This window comes from Sciurus vulgaris (assembly GCF_902686455.1).
Source record: "Sciurus vulgaris genome assembly, chromosome: 2".
Classification (NCBI taxonomy): Eukaryota; Metazoa; Chordata; class Mammalia; order Rodentia; family Sciuridae; genus Sciurus; species Sciurus vulgaris.
The window spans coordinates 131,758,411-131,778,219 of NC_136462.1; the positions used below are offsets into that span (position 1 = coordinate 131,758,411).

The window sequence follows — 19,809 nt, forward strand, 5'->3', positions numbered from 1 at the left end:
GTCATACTAAAATTTAAGTGAAAAAGCAAAAGACTAGAGCAGTCAATATAATACTGAAGAGGAAGAACAAAGTTGAAAAGCTGACACTATTCAACTGTAAGATGTACTATAAGCTACAGTAATCAAGACAGTATGGTATAATAATCAAAGAATACATACACTTACATAGAGAGAATCCAGAAATAGACTTGCCAGATATAGTCAACTGATCTTGGGAGAAGAGCAAGGGCAATTCGATAGAGAAATGGTAGGGTTTTTTTTTTTTTTTTTCAACAAGCAATATTAAACTAAGTGACTTCCACATACCACATACAAATAAGAGAGAGGAAGAAGTAGAAGAAGAAGGAAGAAGAGAAGGAGGAGAAAATGAAGGATGAGGAGGAGGAGGAGGAGGAGGAGAAGAGGAGGGGATGAAAAACAGAGAACTTCCTTGTACTCTTCACAAAAACTAAGTGAAAATGGATCACAAATTTTAAACTAAAAAATTCTAGAAGAAAACATAGAATTAGTTATATGTGACCCTAGTTTGGGTGATTTTTTAGATACAAATACCAAAGGTGTGATTCATGAAAGAAAAAAAATGTTAAGTTAGACTTCATTAAAATTTAAGACTTCTGCTTTGCAGAAGACACTTAAAAAATTAAAAGACAAGCCTTACACTGGAAGAAAATATTTTAAAACACATATATTTGTATACTCCTATTTAAATATATACAGGACTCTTGAAACTCAACAGCAAGAAAACAACAACCCAATAAGAAAAAAGCAAAATACATGAACTTCACAGACGGCAAATATACAAATGAAAAGATTCTCAACATTGTTTCTCACCAGGAAATCACAAAGGAAAATAATAATGATGTAACACTGCAAGTCTAGGAGAATGCCACATACATGACATTATATATATTTTACATAAACACATATGCTTACACACAGATAGTACATAACTTGCTGATAATTCAACTTATGATTTTTATTTTTTATTTATAATGACATAAGGAATGTGCATTCAGTAGAAACAATACTTCGAATTTTGAATTTTTATCTTTATAGAACTCTTCTTACAATGCTGGTCTACAGAAGCCTCAGCTGTCAGCCAAATCACAAAGGTAAACACCTTTTATTTTGTAGTGCACTGTGTTGCTAAGCCACTGAACTGCAGGTTAGAGGTTTTAAATACATTTTGCACTTAAGATATTTTCAATTTACAATGGGTTTATCTAGGCATAACCCCATTGTAAATCCAGCAGCATCTGTGCGTGCACATTGGTCCAACTAACTTGAAACTTTTGTCCGTACAAACCCTGCATGCAAATGTTTGTAAAATTTCTATTCACACTGGACAAAATCCTAGAACCAACCAAATATCCTTCAGGGAGTGACTAGATTAAATGTGGTACAAATAATCAGTACTCGACTATATAAAGAACTATTGACACATACGACCAAATGAATCTCAAAAGCAAAATGGTGAGTAGTTTCCTTAATGGTACATATTGAATAATTCTATGTACATGAATTCTCACAAAGAGAAAACCATAACCATGGAGAACATGCCAGGGGTTTCCAAAGGTTAGGACTTGGGGGACAGTGTGGCTATAAAAGGACAGTACTAGCGTGTTCTTTGGGTAATGTATTCTGATTGTGCTGCTGATTACATGAATCCAGGCAATTGTTTAAAATCACAGGTTTTCAAATCAAAAAGCCAATTTTTCTGAATATTAATTAAAAACCCAAATTGCTAAACATTATCAAACATAACGTTCAAAGCCAAGGATAAAGCCCTAAACCTGTAAAATAACGTTTGTTAAGAAATGCATCAGGATTGTATTAATTACCTTCAATATAATCTTACTTGGAATAGGGGGCGCAGTTACACCAAGAGGACTGATGTGAGAGCGGGCGGAGAGCAAAGTGCAGGAGTTGGCCTTTGCTAGGGGAACCAACTTAAGTGGTGCCATGAAAAAGTACTAAGGAGCAAAGAAATGGGGGGTGGGGGGGAGTCAGAGAACCCGGTGCGGAGACAAAAGGACCACGGTCGGATTAGGCTTGATAATTCGAACACGGAGCAGGGCGTGGAAGTGGAGCGGAGACAGGATAGATGGGAGAAAGTTTGGGATGCTTAGAAAAAGCGAATCGGTGCTTAGGAAGAGAGGTGGAAGCACAGTCAAGAGACCGATAGAAAAAGTAAGCTAGGCAAGCAGCGTTTCCTGCAGTACGGGCTATTAGGACGCGAGGGTCAAGCGTGACAGCCTAGCAGCAAGTCGAAGGGGCACTGGAGTCCTCCCGGTATTCAGAACCCCTACGATTGTCGTGATGGCGAGCACGCGCGTCAAGGCCGGCTCCACGCGGCGGGGCGGGGTGCGGCGCAGCGCGCGCACGTTCGCCCTTGGTGGGGGCGGGGCGCGGCTGAGACCGGTGACGTCAGGGGGAGGGCGCGCGCCGGGTGGCTGCGGGCGGAGCTGGGAGGCGGGCGCTGCGCGCGGCCTCGGGCGGAGCGGAGGGGCGCGAGGGGCGGAGCAGAGCGCGGGAGGAGGCGGGGGAGGAGAGGCCCCCGGGACCGCGAGCAGCAGCTGGGGAGGGGGCCGCGGAGCCCTAGCGCGAGCAAAACAGCTGATCTGGTTTTCCTTTAAAGCAAGAGAAAATGGAAGTCGGGTAGAGGCGACTGCGGCGCTGCGGGCTGGCCGAGCGGAGCAGCGCGGCGCGGCAGGTGAGACGGCGCTGGCCGCGGTGCTGCCGGCTGGCGGCGGGGCCGGGCCCGCAGACTAGGCAGGTGCGCTCTCCGCGCGCCGGCGCGGGATCCCTCCTGGGCTCCGCGGTGAACCAGGTGGGCTCTGAGGCCGGGTGGTCGCGGGGCCAGAGTGTGGGACGCTGGGGGCGCGGGCCCCGCACTGGGTTTCCCAACGCGTCTGCATTGCGGGCTCGGCTCTGGACCCCGTGGACGCCGTGGCCACCCGCTCCGGCCCGGCGCCGCTCGTTTCTCTCGGGCAGGGCGCGGCGCTCCCACTGGGTCGGGACTGCTCTCTTCTCACCGCCTTTTCACCTTCTGCACTGGAACGTGATGACAGGCTTGGGCGGACCGACCCCTCTGTCCGTGTGAACGCGTCGGGGGTCCTGCGGCGCCGATTGACTCTCCAGCAGGGCCCGGCCAGAACAGCGCGAGGCCGCTAGTCCGGCACCTGGGCTGTGGTTGTGTGAGCTACCGCGGCCCCGCGCACCGCTTATTCGCTGTCTTCTAGCTGGACAGCAGTCGAACCATTGATGCAGTTTGTCTGTGAACCCGGAGGCCTTCCCTAGTATCTCCTCACTGGAGGGGAAAAAAATGCATCTGCTGTGCTTTAAGTGCTCCTTTAAATTTGGGAGATGTCAGTGATGTCATCATTAACTAAAACTTTCCTTCATTGGACACAACCGCTCAAGTGTACCCTCCTCCTGCCTGGTGCAAGCTATTGCAGCCCTTTGGGATCTTTGCAATAAAGCAGATTTGCCAGTTTTCTTAACTCAAAACCTCACAGTTTTTATTTTTATCTATTGGCTTGAAAATTAATAGATTTAGAGTGACTGAATGGAAACTTGTTAGATTCCAACAGATCTGCAAATCACTTCCTCCACAGCACACAGATATAGGAGAAAGTCATGTATGACAGTACATGCTTGTGTTTGCCTTATTTTTGTAAATGGAAGTGAGCTATGAGAGGAACAATTTTAAAAGATATTCTATTTAATGAGACAGATGATGTGTCCAGGTAAAGGTGCACAGTGGGGCCTAAATCTTTTCAGGCCTCGATTGCTTCAGGAAATTCTGCAGATCTTCTCCATTACTGCCTTCCAGGGTGTGCCTGGAAAAGAACTGCCCTAGGGCAAGGGGTGCCAGCCTCACTAGGGTCCTCCCAGCAGCTGTGCGTTCCAGCAGGCTCCAAATCTCGTCTATATCCAGAGAGGGCCCAGGGAGTGCAGACACTGGAGATGTGTATGGCACACTAAGTTCTGGGGAAAATTCCTCCCTAAATGCCAGTAATACACCTAAGGAACAACTCTTATGGGAATAAAAGTAAGCAAGTTCCCAGGGCAATCTAAACATCTACTTAAGATAATTGTATCAAAAGGATATCCAATAAGGAACAAAAGTATTGACATTTTTGTATTTAATAATTAATGGCAGCTTCAAATTGGTTAAAATAAGGATGGCTTAAAATATTAGTGTGCTCATATTGAGTTTGCAAGGAATTTAATATCATATGCCACATACGCACAAAAAAGTTTGAAGCTTTTTACAAATGTGAAGCTTTTGAACCCTGGATTGGTGTGTAGATTGGGGGTGGAGGGCTCTGAAAGCAGTGGTTTACTTTAGGCCCTAGGTATTTGCAGTGACAGTGGATGGAAATTGTTGCTTTCTTGCCAGATACAAGTCTCACCTAGGTCTGGATCCTGAGTGGCAGGTGTCTCCTTAGTAATTCCTAAGGTCTTGAACCCTAGTAGAGGAGGAGAGGGGAACCTTCTTCTGAGTGAGCACCTTTATTTATGCCTGGGTGAGGGTCTTTCTAAGCCTTGTAGTGGAATTGGTCCCAAAAACAGTGCTTTTCCATAGTTTTTCTCCTACTGCACATAGTTGCTTTAGAACTTGAGCTCTTAAGACTGAGATTCTTCTGTAATTAGTGTCCTCAATTTTAAGAAGAGTGGTTTGTAGGACTCTGGACAGTGAACTCTTAAAAACTTGAGTCTGTGAAATGAGTGTGGCCCATGTATTCATATTTTCCCCACCTGTAGACCTGTGAAAATATTCACCATAAGGCTTTGTATTTAATTCACTGTAGTATTTGTGAAAATTCAAATGTGTTTCTACCTAATTTTTAGTTACTTATTTTCTAAAACATTTTTAAAAAATCACTAGAAAGCCTCTTCATCTTACTTTCATGTTTAGAGTGTCATGTATTCCATTTCTAAGATGCTAATAGTCTTGCCTTTTTTCTCTGCCATTCCTTCTGGATCTTAAGGTCATTTATCCATGTTTTAGGCCCACAAAATAAAGGCTGAGTCAGCTCCTGCCAGGCCAGCAGGGGGCATGCTAAACATGACTTGGAGGGTCTCTACCCAGCCGCCTGGGGAAAGGATTGCTGGGGAGTTGATGGGAGGGAGGTTCATGTGTGTGCACAGGTTTGTGCGGTTTTTGTTATGTCTATATATACTGTACCCTCTCAATTTCCCCCTCTCCTGCTGTCTGCACAAGGGATGGACACTGAAGGGCAGGCAGTGGGGAGTTGGGGGGACACATTCTTGAATTAATAGAGATTGGGCATCCAGAATGTGAGCCTCCCTCTATCAGACAGAGAGATTCCTTTAATAATAGCTCCATGTTTTTGGAGAGTGGCTGTTGATTCTTATCCCAAGTTATGATAGTTCCCTTTTACATGTAAACTCCGAAGAACCTTAGGAGGAGAGAAGAGACTTTGGTTTTAGTAACGCAACCAGATTGTGATAATCTGAGTCTGAGAATACAGTACCTTCTCAGACTGTGAAGGCAAAAATGTTGTCTTGGAGAGGAGAGAATTTTCCTTAGGGAACTGCAGGCCTGCATTCTGGTGAGGGCACAGGCGTGCCAACCAGGGTAACCCGTGGAAATGCCTCCCCCTTTAAAGTTTGCCCTTGGTTTTTACTCCTAAGTGACTTAAACTATGGACCCTTGAGTTGTAGTACTTCCCAGGGGGCCCTACTCATCCTCTTTGACCTCAGGATTTCTCTTATGGAAAAAATCAAATGTTTAATTGATGGACATTTATTTCCCCCCTAGAAACTGATAACAGAAGAAAAGAGACAACTGGGCTTTTCATTTAAATGTGCTTAATCTGACTGTAAGTGTGTGTTCAGACTTTTCCTTGTAGGGACTGAGCTCAGAGAGACCAGTTCTTGCTTGAGAGTAGCGAGCTGCTGTGGCCATCATTCACAGCTTAGATGATTGTCGCAGAGTCTGGTTGTGTTACTAAGATCAAATACTCTTCTCCTGAGGTTCTTCCTGGAACCCATATGTTAAAGGAAACTATCACATCTTGAGAGGAAAGAAGTTTAATAGAGGGCCTGCTAGAGAACTATCCAGACTAGGTATTTCCTTATGCTTCTTATTCCTTTGAAACTGCCTGAAAAAACAAATTATTGATTTCAAGGGGCAAATGGAAAAAATATGTTTTTCAGCATTGTGCTGAATGAGTTTTGTCACTTTGAATACTGTAAATGGCTATTGGGGAAGTGCTATTAGATATAAAAACGGACATTATCAAATCCCTTTACTAACTGTCCATCACTGAGGGTGACCACAGAATATCCTACTCAGAGTAAACCCTGAAGTCCACAGGCATTTAAGTGGAAATAAAACATACATGTCCATTTTATGATATATTTAATTTGAAAATTAAATATTTAATTTGAACCTTGAGAGGAGAAATTTGTTATTGGTAGACTGCTGAATCCCCCAGGAAATTTGTGTGTCAGACCAAGGATAATATGATCTTAACACGGATGTGACAGAACAGTGCAGAACAGAACCTTTATCACACTTTTGGGATGGAGTTCTTTATCATTCATGGCAATAGTCAGGAGAAGTGAGTTAAAATTAAGTCTTTAAAATGCTGAAATCCAGGGAAAGACTGGATAGTCTTTTTACTTGCCTGTGTTATGGAGATGTGTTTAGCTGGCTGACTTTTACACAGCATATCTGGACTGGCAGTGAAGATAAACTTAGGAATGGGAGGTGTGAAGTCATGGCCTGGCCATACTTCAGTTTCCTTGTAGCAAAGAAAAGAGTTAGCCCCACATGTCTCCAAGGACTTATCTAGTAAAATCCTCTTATTCCCCAAACACCAGTCCTTGCTATTACATTTTTCTGCTACATGCTGTTTAATATTCTGAGAATATGAAATATTCTGAGAAGACAAATATACACTAATGCTAATGCAAGTTTTATATACATCTCTCTTAGTTTAAGCAAATAAATCTAAAGTAAACTCATAGGTTTAAAGGCTTTTGAGTTTTTCTTCCCAAAGTTATATTTTCTGTTTCAGCATAATTTGTTCTTACCTGGTTTTCCTTACAAATATGATGGAAATTTGATGTCTGTATGAATATACATGAATGAGATGCTAGACTGATATATGAAATATAAAGTTAGACCTTTGCAACTCATTTCCTTGTCTGTTCAGCATCTTTTAATTCTGTTGACTTACTGAAGCATTTCATGCGCTGCTGGACCACACACAGTCCTTTGTGAGATTAGATTCAGTTTCTCAGTCACTGAAACAAGCATTTAGGAACTTACTCGAGAGAGGAGGTGGCTGTGTGAAGTGGGAACAGACATCTGTCCCTGCCAGGTTGAGCTTTGCTATCTCTGAGAAGACCCTGGTTCTGCTGCACCCAGAGCTGACATAACCATCCCAGAATAATTTGCCCAACTCATCTCTGAGCTTGTGTTTTAGGAATTGCCTACTGCAGACTCTGCTGGTTCTTGCAGTAAGCTCAGGCCTGGCCTGGCATGTCTTATGCAGAAGACACTGCTCTGTGGCATTTTGTCCCTGATGTGACATGCTCTTCTCCCCTAGGCTCCTCTACTTCTACCCCTGAAGCTGATGCAATATTCTTTATTTTGGGAGTTCACATAGCTAACCATGAGTACAATCCATTTCCCTGTGATTCCTTTAATGATTTGGGACTTGAAAACAATGTGTATTTGTCTTGATTTGTTTTCGGTTGCTGTAATGAAATATCCAAACCTGGGTAATTTGTGTTTTGAGAAAAGGTTTATTTATTTTATAGTTTGGGGGGCTGAAAGCCCAAATTGGGTAGCCCACCTGTTCAAGTTCTGGTGAAGGCCCCCTTGGCTGAAACACAAATATGGCAGAAGGGGCAAATGAGTGGGGTAACCTCTCTTTATAACAACCTGCTCCCTCAAGAACTAACACACTCCCTGAGATCCACATTAATCTTTTCTGAGGGTAGCATTCCCACTGATCTACTTACCTCTGACCTTGCACAAAGCCCCCACCTCTTACAGGTTCTACAACCTTCGTACCACCAAGCTGAGAACAAAGCCTGTGAACCTTTAAGCCATTTTCTAACCATAGCAATGTTATTGAAGTATGGTCACCACAATTGCATGTATAATTTTTTCACACCTTAAAAAATATCATTCAACATAACAACATACATAGGTAACTTTGTTTTTAAATGTATGAATTGGGATATTTGTTTTGCCTGTCTTTTAAATAATATCATTTACTCTCTTGGAAAAATCATCATTGAACAGTAAAAATACATGGGATAAACTGTTGGTTGACTTGGACTTGGTCCTAAGTTAAGTGACTTTGGGTGCCGTCCCAAGTGGCCCCAAGGACAGAATATCTCTCTGTCCTTTGTGCAGGTTCTGGGGTGGAGCAGGTGAGTTTGCATATGCAGAGAGTTCTTAAATTCTAAAGATTGATCAGTCATTCCAACAAAAGGAATTGGAAAAAGGACAGAATATGCCTGTCTCTCACTAGCCAAGTTCCTCTCCTTGTCAGTTGATGTAGTTGCAGTGTGCACTTGTAACTCAAGGCATTGTTTGGATGGGCTTTCTTTGACTATTTTTATGTAGTACAAGGAGGAGGCATGGATAAAAAAAAATAGAGGACCTTCTATGGCTTAGCTATTCTTGTAGATAATTTAGAGTTGTTAGCTCTATTAATGCTAAATGAAGTTCCTCTAAATTAGATTCACTAGATGGTGAGTGCACTGGGATTCCAGCTGTGTCTCCTACATCTTGGATGCTGTGGGGCATGTGGATAGCAAGTCCCCAAATGGCTTATTGATTGAACATAATTTCCTATCATTAAAATTGATTCATGATTTGTCCTTTGTATGAGGTGAGTGAGGGGAGGAAAGAGAACTACATTCCAAGAGGAGTCCTGCAAGGAGATGCCAGGAGGGGGATCATGTTAGTGGACAGTGGTGACCTGAGGTCCTGCCTGTGAGAGTGGTTTTAGTATTTTCCTGTGAAGGTGGTAGGTTGCCAGACCAAGGTCTGTGCCACTGCCTCCAACCTGAGCAGGTTTCTTTGCAGGGCCTACTTCTGTACCCAGAGCAAATTTAGGGGCTTTGTGACCACAGGGCATCTCTCATTGTTGGCTTGACTGAGGAAGAGCAGAGGTCTCTGTGCCATCTCTGGGATGGCATGGGTCCAGGAGGAAGGTTGCAGATCTTTTCCAAGTGCTATTGCTTGTTAGGTTTAGTAGAACCTCTGTACTGTTTAACTTGGCACAATGGATCTGCAGTTAGGGGATGGGCAAATTGAAAGGCCAGACTGAATCTCTTGAAAACACATGTTTTGGAATTACAGAATGGGTTGCAGTTTGTGCCCATATCTCTTAATTTTTCCATTTGTAAAGTCTGACTTGTATGAGGTGCTATTTATGACCTTAGCTCTCAGGCCCATTTAGTTCTAAGTACCCACTTGACTCTGGGTTAACAAATAAGGCATATTCTTTTGGCCTGGGCACCTCTCCAGGGTCATCTTCCTTCAACAGATGAGATCAACAGTTTCCTAGTATTTATTCTACCAAAGTTGATATCCCATTTATGATCTGGTAGGCAGTCTCTTCAGAAGTGCATTCTCACAAAGGAGGCTTAAGGTTTCAGGTGCCCCGAGGAAGAATGGACACAAACAAGTCATCCCACAGATAAGCATGTAGACTTTATTGGAATAATACCAGTGTATTTTTGCATTTACATTAAATTCCCTCCATGTCCATGAAATACTGACAGGAGGACCTGGTCCTACCTAGGGGAAGACAGAGCTCCCACCTGGAGCTAGAAAGCTTCCTTCTTCTGGTTGGAGCTCCCACTTTGAGTATATTCTCTAGGTCTTAATCTCACATGTCAAAAATGGAAAATATCCCATTCAACTCCATGATTCTGTATAAAATTAATTCCCTCGTTCTCCCCAAATGTTGACTAAGCAAAGGGAAATAATTCCATATTCATTGTCATAAGAGAACAAGTAGGAAAAATTAGGTATCTCTTAAAAATATTTGTCTCTATGTCTGGGTTGAGGAGAATTTTAAGCATTTGAACAAATATTTATAGTTGGTAATGAGTTATGTGGACACATTCGTCCCTCATGACTATTAGACCCATGAGGAGAAATCTGTGAATAAGCCCTTACCACATCTCTGAGGCACCTTGTTCAGAGCAGGCTTTCCATTCATGTTTGTTAAATGCATTTAATAGCCCTATGGGAATTAAAATTAGAAATTTAATTATTCTTTCTAGAATTGCTTAGCTCCCAAGAGTTCAGAAGTATTATAGTTGAGAATATTGCTAATATAAAATTTGAAACAGTTAGGACTTTAGCTCTCAGTTCAGTAGCATGCCAAATTTTGTTCATTTGGGTGGTAAATAAGCAAAAACACAAAACTATTTACTAATTAGCCAGGATGGGATTTGCTTGTTATACAGCAGAGTGTATATTCTAAGAAAAGTTATGGTTTCATATTTTCTACTTCATATATCACAAACATTCGTTGCCATCTTAGGGAATATTAGCTACATCTGTTTGAATAAGGCAAATTGTTTCTCTATAGATTTTAAAAAATAAGATAAATTAGTTGGATTGCCTTGAAAATATTAGTTAGAAAAGAGGCAATGGAAGGTCACATGAATGAGTCATATGTGAAACAATTCTTTAGGGAAGAAGAACATTCATAATGGAACAACACACAGATTTATAATTGATTTAAATGATTGATTACATTAACTTCTTATATAGGTTGAATATCTCTTATCAGAAATGCTTGGGACCAGATGTATTTAGATTTTGAACTTTTTCTTTCAGATTTTGGAATATTGGATATACAATCATGAGCAATTCTTGGTATGCAAAGCAGTCTAAACACAAAATTCATTAAGTTTCATGTACACCTTATTTATATAGCCTACATTATACAGCATTTTTAGTACACCAGTGTTTTGACTGCCACCCATCATGTGAGGTCAAGTGTGTAATTTTCCATTTGTAAAGTCATGTCAGTAATCACATAGTTTCAGATTTTGGAAAATTTGTGGTTTCAGATTGGGGATTCTCAACCTGCATTAAAAAATAATGTCAAAGCCCTAAAACTCAAAATCTGCTCATGAGGGAAGAGCCTGCTGCCTGGCCCATCTCCCCTTTGGGTGCAGAGCTCAGAGCCAGAATCTGGAGCTGTCCTTCCTGTCTGAAGAGTCTACGCTGGGAGTCTTCCGTTCACCATGGAAAATATATAGGGGCTTTAAAAATCCTGTTGTCCGGGAATTACCCTCTGAAGTTCTAATGTCAGCCATTGAGCTGCAGCCTGGCACCCATCAAAAAAAAACAACAGCTCCTAATTAATTCTGAAGTTGAAAATTACTGACCCCAAGGAAGTTCAAAATGTAGGCAAAAGTGTCAAGGAGAAACTGGACGGATTAGGAGTTCCTCTTCCCTTCCTGAATATTATACTACAGGTGGTAAAGACAGGACATGGGTCTCCATAAGACAGGAAATTGGATGGCATCTGTAAATGAACCAGTGGAACATTCACTATTTGATCAAATGATGATTTTTGTGTAATTTAACTGAGTATGTAGCTGGTGTACAAATGTCCACCTTTGAGAGATCTATTGTACAACATGGTGACTATAGTTAGCAGCAATATTTTGCATGCTTGAAAATTGCTAAAAAGAGTAGATTTTATGTGTTATCACTACAAAAATATATAAACTAATATTTATCTTAATTAGCTTGATTTAGCCATTTCACATTATATATGTACTTTAAAACATCAGGCTATATATCATATATGTATAATTTTGAAGTACAAACAATGAAAACAACAACCAAAGAACAAGATAGAATGCCATTATTAAAACTGAAAAAGTAAAATAAACACTGATAAGATGTACAGCCGTGCAGAAGGAAACCAAAGTATGCCAGCTTTATTAACCTACATTAGATATATCATCATATTTTTAAAGTTTCACAGTGTCTTACGGTTTGCAAAATGATTTTATGTTTATGATCTTATTTGATCTTTTCAATAACTCCATGGCATTAGAAGAGAAGTCATTCCCATTGTATGTGTGAGGAGACAAAAATCAAGCTGTGGTTGTCCGCAGCAGGGAAATGGACCTTCATATCTAAGATGCTCTGTCTTTGAGCTCCAGGGGACTGACCCACCCCTGTTGACAGTTGGACTGGTGGACTCATCCGCTGCCTCTCTGGTACTTTAATAACATTTGAGAAATATAGAAACAAAGACATTCATTTGAGAAGAAATGATTTTTCCCTAAAGCTAATATTAGCTTGACTGGCTGATTGTTGAGAATGCTCAGGTTGGTGGTATATAGTGTGGTGGGAGGTACGAATCAAGATGGGAAATCCATACCTGGTTGTTATTGCTACATTTACTCTTGTCAGAGTTCTCCTGAGAGAACTAATAGAATGGATGAATGGATGGATGGATGAATGGGTGGGCAGGTGAATAAGACAGGAAGTTCATCTCCATAAAATAGAAAATTGGAAGACATTGGATGAGAGGGGGTTTATATATTAGGAGAATTGGCTCACAAAATTATGAAAGCCAAGAAGTACTGTGATGAGTGAGAACTCACTAGAGTTCAGAGATGCAAGCTGGGATTCTGGGACATAGATAGCATGGTTCAGTCCAAGTCCAAAGGCCTCAGCACCAGGGAAGTTGATGGTGTAACTCCCAGTCTGAAACTGACGGCCTGAGAACTATGGGGAGGTAGGGCACTACTGGTGTGATTCCTGGAGTACAAAGGCCAGAAAGCCTGTCCTGTAAAAGTTGTCCAAGAAGGAACTGAACCACTATACATGTTACAATAAAATGAGGACTCACATTTCAGTGTCTTTATTCTGTAGTTTCCACAAAAAAGCCCTTTTTTTCATGATGGAAAGGCCATGGTCCTTCTTGCTTCAACCCTCTGCTCTGGGGGAACCAGGGGTATGCTTTGGAAGCCAGGTGTGAGACCTTAGAGGTATACAAGGTGAACACTATTAAGAAAAGGCATGTAATTAAGTGTTAACCCTCTTTGATATAAAAGATGCCCAGGACACCAGATAGAGGGAAAGTCATGTTCAAGGGCACTGAAGAGTAGGCTAGAATGAAACCTGGACACCCAAATGTGCAAAGAATGTGCTCTTAAATGTCATCTGCTCCCCACAGTGATAGGACCATGTGTCTAAATTCAAAGAGCTCCCAAACCTACAGCAGAGGCAGGACCGCAGCCTTTGGCATCCTTGATATAAATAGGTTTCTCATCTTGCCAGAAGCAGGCAGTAGCACCTTGTCCTGACTTCCTGGCAACAGTCTGAACCAACTGGAGAAAGATGTGAGAAAGCACTGCTGGTATGGATATTTGGCTCCCATATCAACAGACCTCCATCAAGATCCTCAAGTACTGAGTTGGACCAAGCCCTGGTGATACAGGAAAGCTCGGACGTGGCGTAGCACTTGGGCAGCTTTGGGAGTGGTGGGGAAGTCATATGTGAAGACTCCACATGGGCAGAGCAAAGAAAGGCAAGAACGATGTCTCCTGCTCTGGAGGCCAGCAAGGGGTCAGAAAATCTTAGGAGATAGTGGGGTCCTTCCAACCCTAGCTTCTGTGTCTTCATCTGGACCAATTGTACTTTATAAACTGTATAAAACTAACAAGTGCTAGAAACTTGTTTAGTATTGTACCCATTTTTCCAGATGCTTTTCAGAAGTAATAATCAAAACCTGAGGGGGAATATAGGGTTGAGTATATCTCTCATTTGGCATGGAGATATTAGTTGACATTTCTCATTGGCTTGAGATGACTTAGAATGGCTCAGGGGCATGGTTCTAAGTTTATGGGCCAAATTTAGGCAAGCACGAGTCTAATTGGGCCTGAGGGTCATTTCTGTGGAACACAGTTGACTTGAGGCTACCACTTCTCTTGGGTCTGCCCCACACTTCTCTGTGTTACCATTTCCCCACAATCCTTGGGGGGTGACCCTTACAGAGTTCTGTTTCTGCCTTTTTTGCTCATCATTTTTTGGAAAGAGACCAAAGAATTACTCAAACCTTTGCCCAAAATGACTTTAATTTTTGCATAGATTATTGATAAATTTAGTTAATGTATGTGTAGAGGGGTGGTTTGAGAAGGTGGTTCTAAGCTCCACTTTGCTTTTGGTATTTTGATTATAACCATCTCTTCTGGAGAAACTTTTTGTGAAACACATTTATTAAGAAATACTAGTATCTACAAAGATAAAACTAATGCAGAAATGCTAACTGCTATGTGTTTTGAAGTTGGTAAAAACTCACTTAAGCTTTGAAAGAGGATTAAATTTGCAAGCCAACATTTCTTTTAGTTTCCCATCCATTTCTTCTATTTTGTTATTTACAATTTCTTATAATGCCAAGATACATATCTTGCCTTGTTTCTTAGGTAACCTTAGTTTCTAGTTACTTGTTCTTAATGCTGCTTTTAAATTTATTCTTGGATCACACATTTTATCAGTAGTTCTAGAAGATAATTTCTTGGGGGCTTCCCCCAAAAAATTCTTTTTCAGTTGTCTGGAGTTCAATTTTAGAGTTCATTTTTAATCACCTGCTATTTTGTTTGTAACCTGTTCTCTTCTCAAATGGCCCATAACACCCACTTGGAGAATTCTTTCAAGCCTGAAAATATAGCTTGTCTGATTATAAGGTGCTTGAGTCACACTATATGCTTTAAAACTGTATTGGAATATTTCTACTGTTTTTTAGCTCTAAATGTTATTGTGGAGAGGTTAAGAACCAACTTGTTTGCTTTCATAGATGTTGTATAATTCTTTCAGTTTAGAAATTTTACTGTAATATTTCTGGACAGTAGTCTTTCTGTGTCACTTTCTTTTAAACTAAGCTGTACCTTTGCAATTGGCAGACATCACTTTGTTTCAGATATTTTCTTGTATTGTATCATTGACCTTTCTCTGGCTAACAATTCTAATATGTTAATTATATGTACACTTTTGCTTCTGTCATAATATCTGTCATCTTTTCTATTTACTTCATATTCCTAATGTTTTCCATTTCATTCATTTCTATTTTTAGTTAATTGTCTTTATTCTGTTATTTAATTGCTTCTAATGTGTTCTTCACTCCTACACCACTTACTTTAACTTCCATTTTTCTTTCCCAAGTTCTGCTTCTCCTTCTCTTAATTTATATTCATTTAATTTTTTTGTGGGGGGCTTCTTTTTAGGAGAGTATGGTAGACAGGATCATAGCCCCTCAAAGATGTCAATATTACTAATCTCTAGAACCTATGATCATGTTACCTTAAGTAACTGAAGAATTAGAATTGAAAAAATAAAGTCAGCTACGGAATCAAGGTTGCTAATCTGCTGACTTTAAGACAGGGAGATTATCCTGGATTATCTTTCTGCATTGACTCAAAGTAATCAGAAATGTCTTTCATAAACATGGAAGGAGGGAGGGTTTGCATGTGTAATAAAGTTTACTTTCTTGAGATGGGGAGATGATCCTGAACTCTCTGGGTGAGTCCCAAGTAGTCACGAGAGAGGTGGGAGGGGCAGGATTAGAGACGCAGATATGACAGTGGAGCAGAGGTCACAGTGATGCAACTCCTGGAAGGGGTCCATGAGCCAAAGGATGAGGACAGCCTCTGGGAATGTAAGAGACAAGCAGCAGCTCTGCCCCAGAGCCCATGGGGAACAGTGCCCTCCAAAATCTCATTTTAGAATAATTTAGAATAACAAATTTCTGAGTTGTTTATGGTCAGAACGTTGTTGAAGAATGGGTATAGGGTGATGCCAAGGCAGGGTGCACACTGGGATTCCAGTTTGTGGTCTGCAGTACACCTTCTGCACAGGAATTGTGACTGCCCAAGGCAGGCTGTGTTCCCCAGATTTCAGTGTTTAAGCTGGGCATTCCTCATGGCAGGCCTATTGTGTTTCTGTCTTGAATTTGCTTCCTGCCTTTTTGACTGAAGAAGGTCAGGTCCACAGGCTCAGCAGTTGTACTCCTGTGTCCACGCATCCATGTGATCCATCTTGACCAGTCATGTCAGGGCCAGGGACATCCCCTGCAGGTCTTGTGTGTCACGAGAGTCAGGAGGTGGGTTTTGGCTTGCTGTGTCTCTCCTGATTTAACAGGTTCTGTTACACTCAGTGGTTTGTGGCTTGTGGTTGTGTCTGTCTCCTTGATTCATTGGGGGTGGAATAAATTTATTTCTAGTTCTCTCTCTCCCTTTCCTTTTTCATTGTTTTTGGGGCTTTCAAAGAAAGTGTGGAGGAGTAAACTGTTCACTGGAAGCTGGGAAGCTGCTGTCTGGTGGATGATTGTGTGGATGTTGAGGGATTTTGCTTATAATCTTCCAGGACACTTTGTGCTTTGAGAAAGAGAATCAGGTCACCATTTTGCTCAGAGTCTGGAAGTTGTTTAGTAACTTTGGGAGTTTTTGTTTTACTTCCCAAAGCTTTGTCACAAAAGCCCTTCTGTTAGATTAGACAAGCTATTGTATTAGCGATTTGGCAGCCCCAAAAGCCACCCTGGTCTCTCCTAACACAACAGCCTGGGGGAAGGGAGGCAAACAGGTACCACACTGGACATCTTTCTCACTCCTCTGCCTCTGAGGCTTTATCCTGCCTCCTGTGTGGTCCTGGAGGCCTTAGAGTAATGGCCTCTGTCTTAGAGATCCATATGACTTTCTGGATGTTAATAAAACCTTGAGTGAACATTTACTATTAATCATCTAATTAGATCATTAATTTAATATTCATTAAACTGTTTGCTTTAGTTTCTAAGCATTAAGAGTGGTTAGTACTGATTGCCACATGCTTTACTTCTATTATTTAGTTTAAATTTTATAGCCATCCTGTTAGGTAGGTATCAGTATTAATACCTACTTCACAGATGAGCCAACTAAAGTTGACAAAGTTTGTCAGTTGCCCATCTCATACAGCACAAGCTGTCTTCGTATACATCCTTCCTATGCGGAGGAGGAGTGCTAGATTGAGTTGGAGCTCATGAACTTGTGTGTTCTCTTAGAAGCTTCTTTGTGCATGCAAAACTAATATTTTAGAGCAGCTTACTTTACAGTAACTTAGGATATTTTTGGTTTGCTCAGTTAAAAGTCATATTTAAAAAATCCTCAGTTTCGCAGAATTTCTTTGTCTTTAAAGACCAGGGCAATTTAAAAGAGAAAATCCTAAATCCTAAGAGATGAGAGTTGGTGGGGATTCTTTTCCAACCACACCTACGTGCTATCCAGGTATATTATACCTTTGTAACCTGTAACTTCTGAGGCATCTTGCCAGCCAAGTGATGTGGAAGGGAGAGAGCAACCGCTTTCAATGTCTTCAGTTGCTTAAAAAAAACAACCTGAAATCCATCATGCCTTAAAACAACCAACCTGAAATCTCTATATATTTTTCTCCTTTCCCTACCTTTTCCCAGGTTGCAGAGTCCAAAGGGGGTGTAAATCATAGGGTTTGGGGAATTGGTGGACAGTGGCTTCAAGGAAGCCAGAAGGGATAAAGCCCTAATGTCTCTGTGAAAGAGGAAGTCAGCAGAATGCAAAGATCAGTCCAAATGTCAGCTCATCACAACACTGTTGAGAAAGGCAAGAAAGAGCAGAACATAGATGGTGATTGTGAAAAACCATATCATATACCTGTACAAACAGGATGTCTGGGAATCTGGAAAGGGACCCTTCTCATCTTCTTTGGAAACCTGGGAAAATAAGAGAATAAGACACCTTTCTGTTGACTTTTCTGGGTTTCCCTAAATAGGAGGCTTATGCCTGGTGTCAGTTCCAGGACATGGTAGACATTAGCTCTTCACAGATTGTCCACTACCTCTTTTCTCTTCATCCCTTCTGAACATTCCATCCTCCTGTTGTAGTTTTCTCATTATTCCTTCCTGTAACTTCTTAACAGTACATTATTGACATTTTCCTCAGTTCTGCCTTCCAGTTCACTAATATACCCCCTCTCTAATAATGCACATCAAATCCACTGTCAAAACCAGTTACTGGGTCTCTGATTTCTGAAATTATATTACTCATTTCTATAAATTCTCTTCATTTCCCATCTTCCTGGTTTTTATAATAGTGTCATACTATTTACTTAGTGTTTTGGCCACTTTTAAACATGGTTGAATCAATTAGTTACATAATTATTTTAGTCTTCGAGTAACCATTTATCACCTGAACTTGGTAATAGGGCTTTGTCTTACTGTTTACCAGATGTGCTGGCCTCTGCTTTAGAAGAGTTGCTGCTGCTTATGCCTTTTCATTTAATTGCAGTCTCATCTTCAGCTTGCCCTCTTATCTGGACAATGAGGTTGTATTTGTTTCTATCAGGCCCCCAAGGGTACTGTGGGCCACATTTGCATATTAACTCCTCCACTTTGCATACATTCCTTTGGGTCACTGAGTGGCTCTCTGAGCTTAGGGTCCTCTGTGACTGGACCTTTCATCCGTGTGTCTGTCATCCAGCCTGCAGCAAAATTTGTAAAAGTGCTTTTATGAGTCAGGGTTGCAGAGGATGTGGGCATCAGGACAGGACCAGCCACAAACCAGAGATTCTGGGGGCCTGCTGCTCTGAAGATGGGAATGGCTTGGGAAGTGAAGGCATGGAATGACTGGGCAGTAACTGGTATGTTTGCATACCAAGGCCTGAAAGTACCCAGTGAATGGTTTCGGGCCTTTAACTGCTACGACATGATTGAAGCAATATAGATCCCATTGGGAAGTCCTGTCAGCCAGGCAGAGGCAGAGGATTTACCAGTCCTTCAAAACTGTGTGCATTGCTTCCTAATAGTCTGTTTGTTTGCTGCTTTGTATTGTATCCATTAGATTAAAAATGCAAAACTCATGATATCTTAGGAGATGACTGCTGAGTCAGGCAGAAAGGAGGGAGGCAATCCTTACATGGAAGCCTGGAATATGCTAGAGATTGTTATGTGGATGATATCTATTTGAGGTTTTGTCTGCAAGCTCAATTATAGCAAACTTTAAAAAAAGCATAGAACATTTTAGAAGTTCAGAGTTAGTACTTCCCCAGGAGATTGATCTGCACACTTCCCTCATACCAATCATCCCCCAGGACATGGCTGCCTTGCTTCTCCCTGGATGCCCATCATTGCTTTCCCTTCAAGACCCTTACTCCTGCCTCTCTCCTGACACCCAGCTCCTCTACTTTCCCTCTGGAAAGCCTTTTCCTGACTGTCTTTGCTCAGTACCTACTGGTGATAGTGCCATACCTATAAACTATGACCTTCCATCACAGAATGCCTGCTCTTGGGGCACTCTGCATTTAGGGTCTTAGCTCTTGAAGGGAAGGTTATAGATTTTCATGTTGTGACATTGGAAGAGCTCCTTAGATTTCCTAGTGTACTTTTCTGTGTTCTTTCCTTAGGCTTTCATTGCCCCCATAAACTTTGCACTGCCCCACAATATCCCTTTTATATTTAGATTTTGGAATCTAACGTCATTTTATTGCCTCCTTGGAGTTGGGTATGAGTACCTTGGGTCTGCAGAAATAGCCTCCTTTTTCTGGTAACAAAGGGTGGAAATGTCTCAAGTCTAATGGTCTGCACCCCTTTGTTCATTTGTTATACACACAGCATCAGGCAAGTATGTAGTGGCCCAGCTCTGGACATTGTTCTCATGTACGTGTGTCTTGGAAGCACATAGCACTGATGATCTGTATTTGCTCCTGGAAGAAGGTTTGAAGAGTCATACATTTATGTAAAGGATCCTCTGCATTCTTATCAT

General features: G+C 41.4%; 1 protein-coding gene across 4 annotated transcripts in view; it reads left to right on the plus strand.

The window, feature by feature from the left end:
- The first annotated feature begins 1,203 nt into the window (after window positions 1-1,203).
- OTUD7A (OTU deubiquitinase 7A) overlaps window positions 1,204-19,809 on the plus strand; it is a 346,216-nt gene continuing 327,610 nt past the window's right edge. For 3 of the 4 annotated variants that reach the window (XM_079121947.1, XM_079121946.1, XM_079121949.1), the window contains exon 1: window positions 1,204-2,713. The gene's annotated coding sequence lies outside the window, so the exon portion shown is untranslated. Of the gene's footprint in view, window positions 2,831-19,809 lie in introns of all 4 variants that reach the window. The other variant, XM_079121948.1, reaches the window with a different exon arrangement.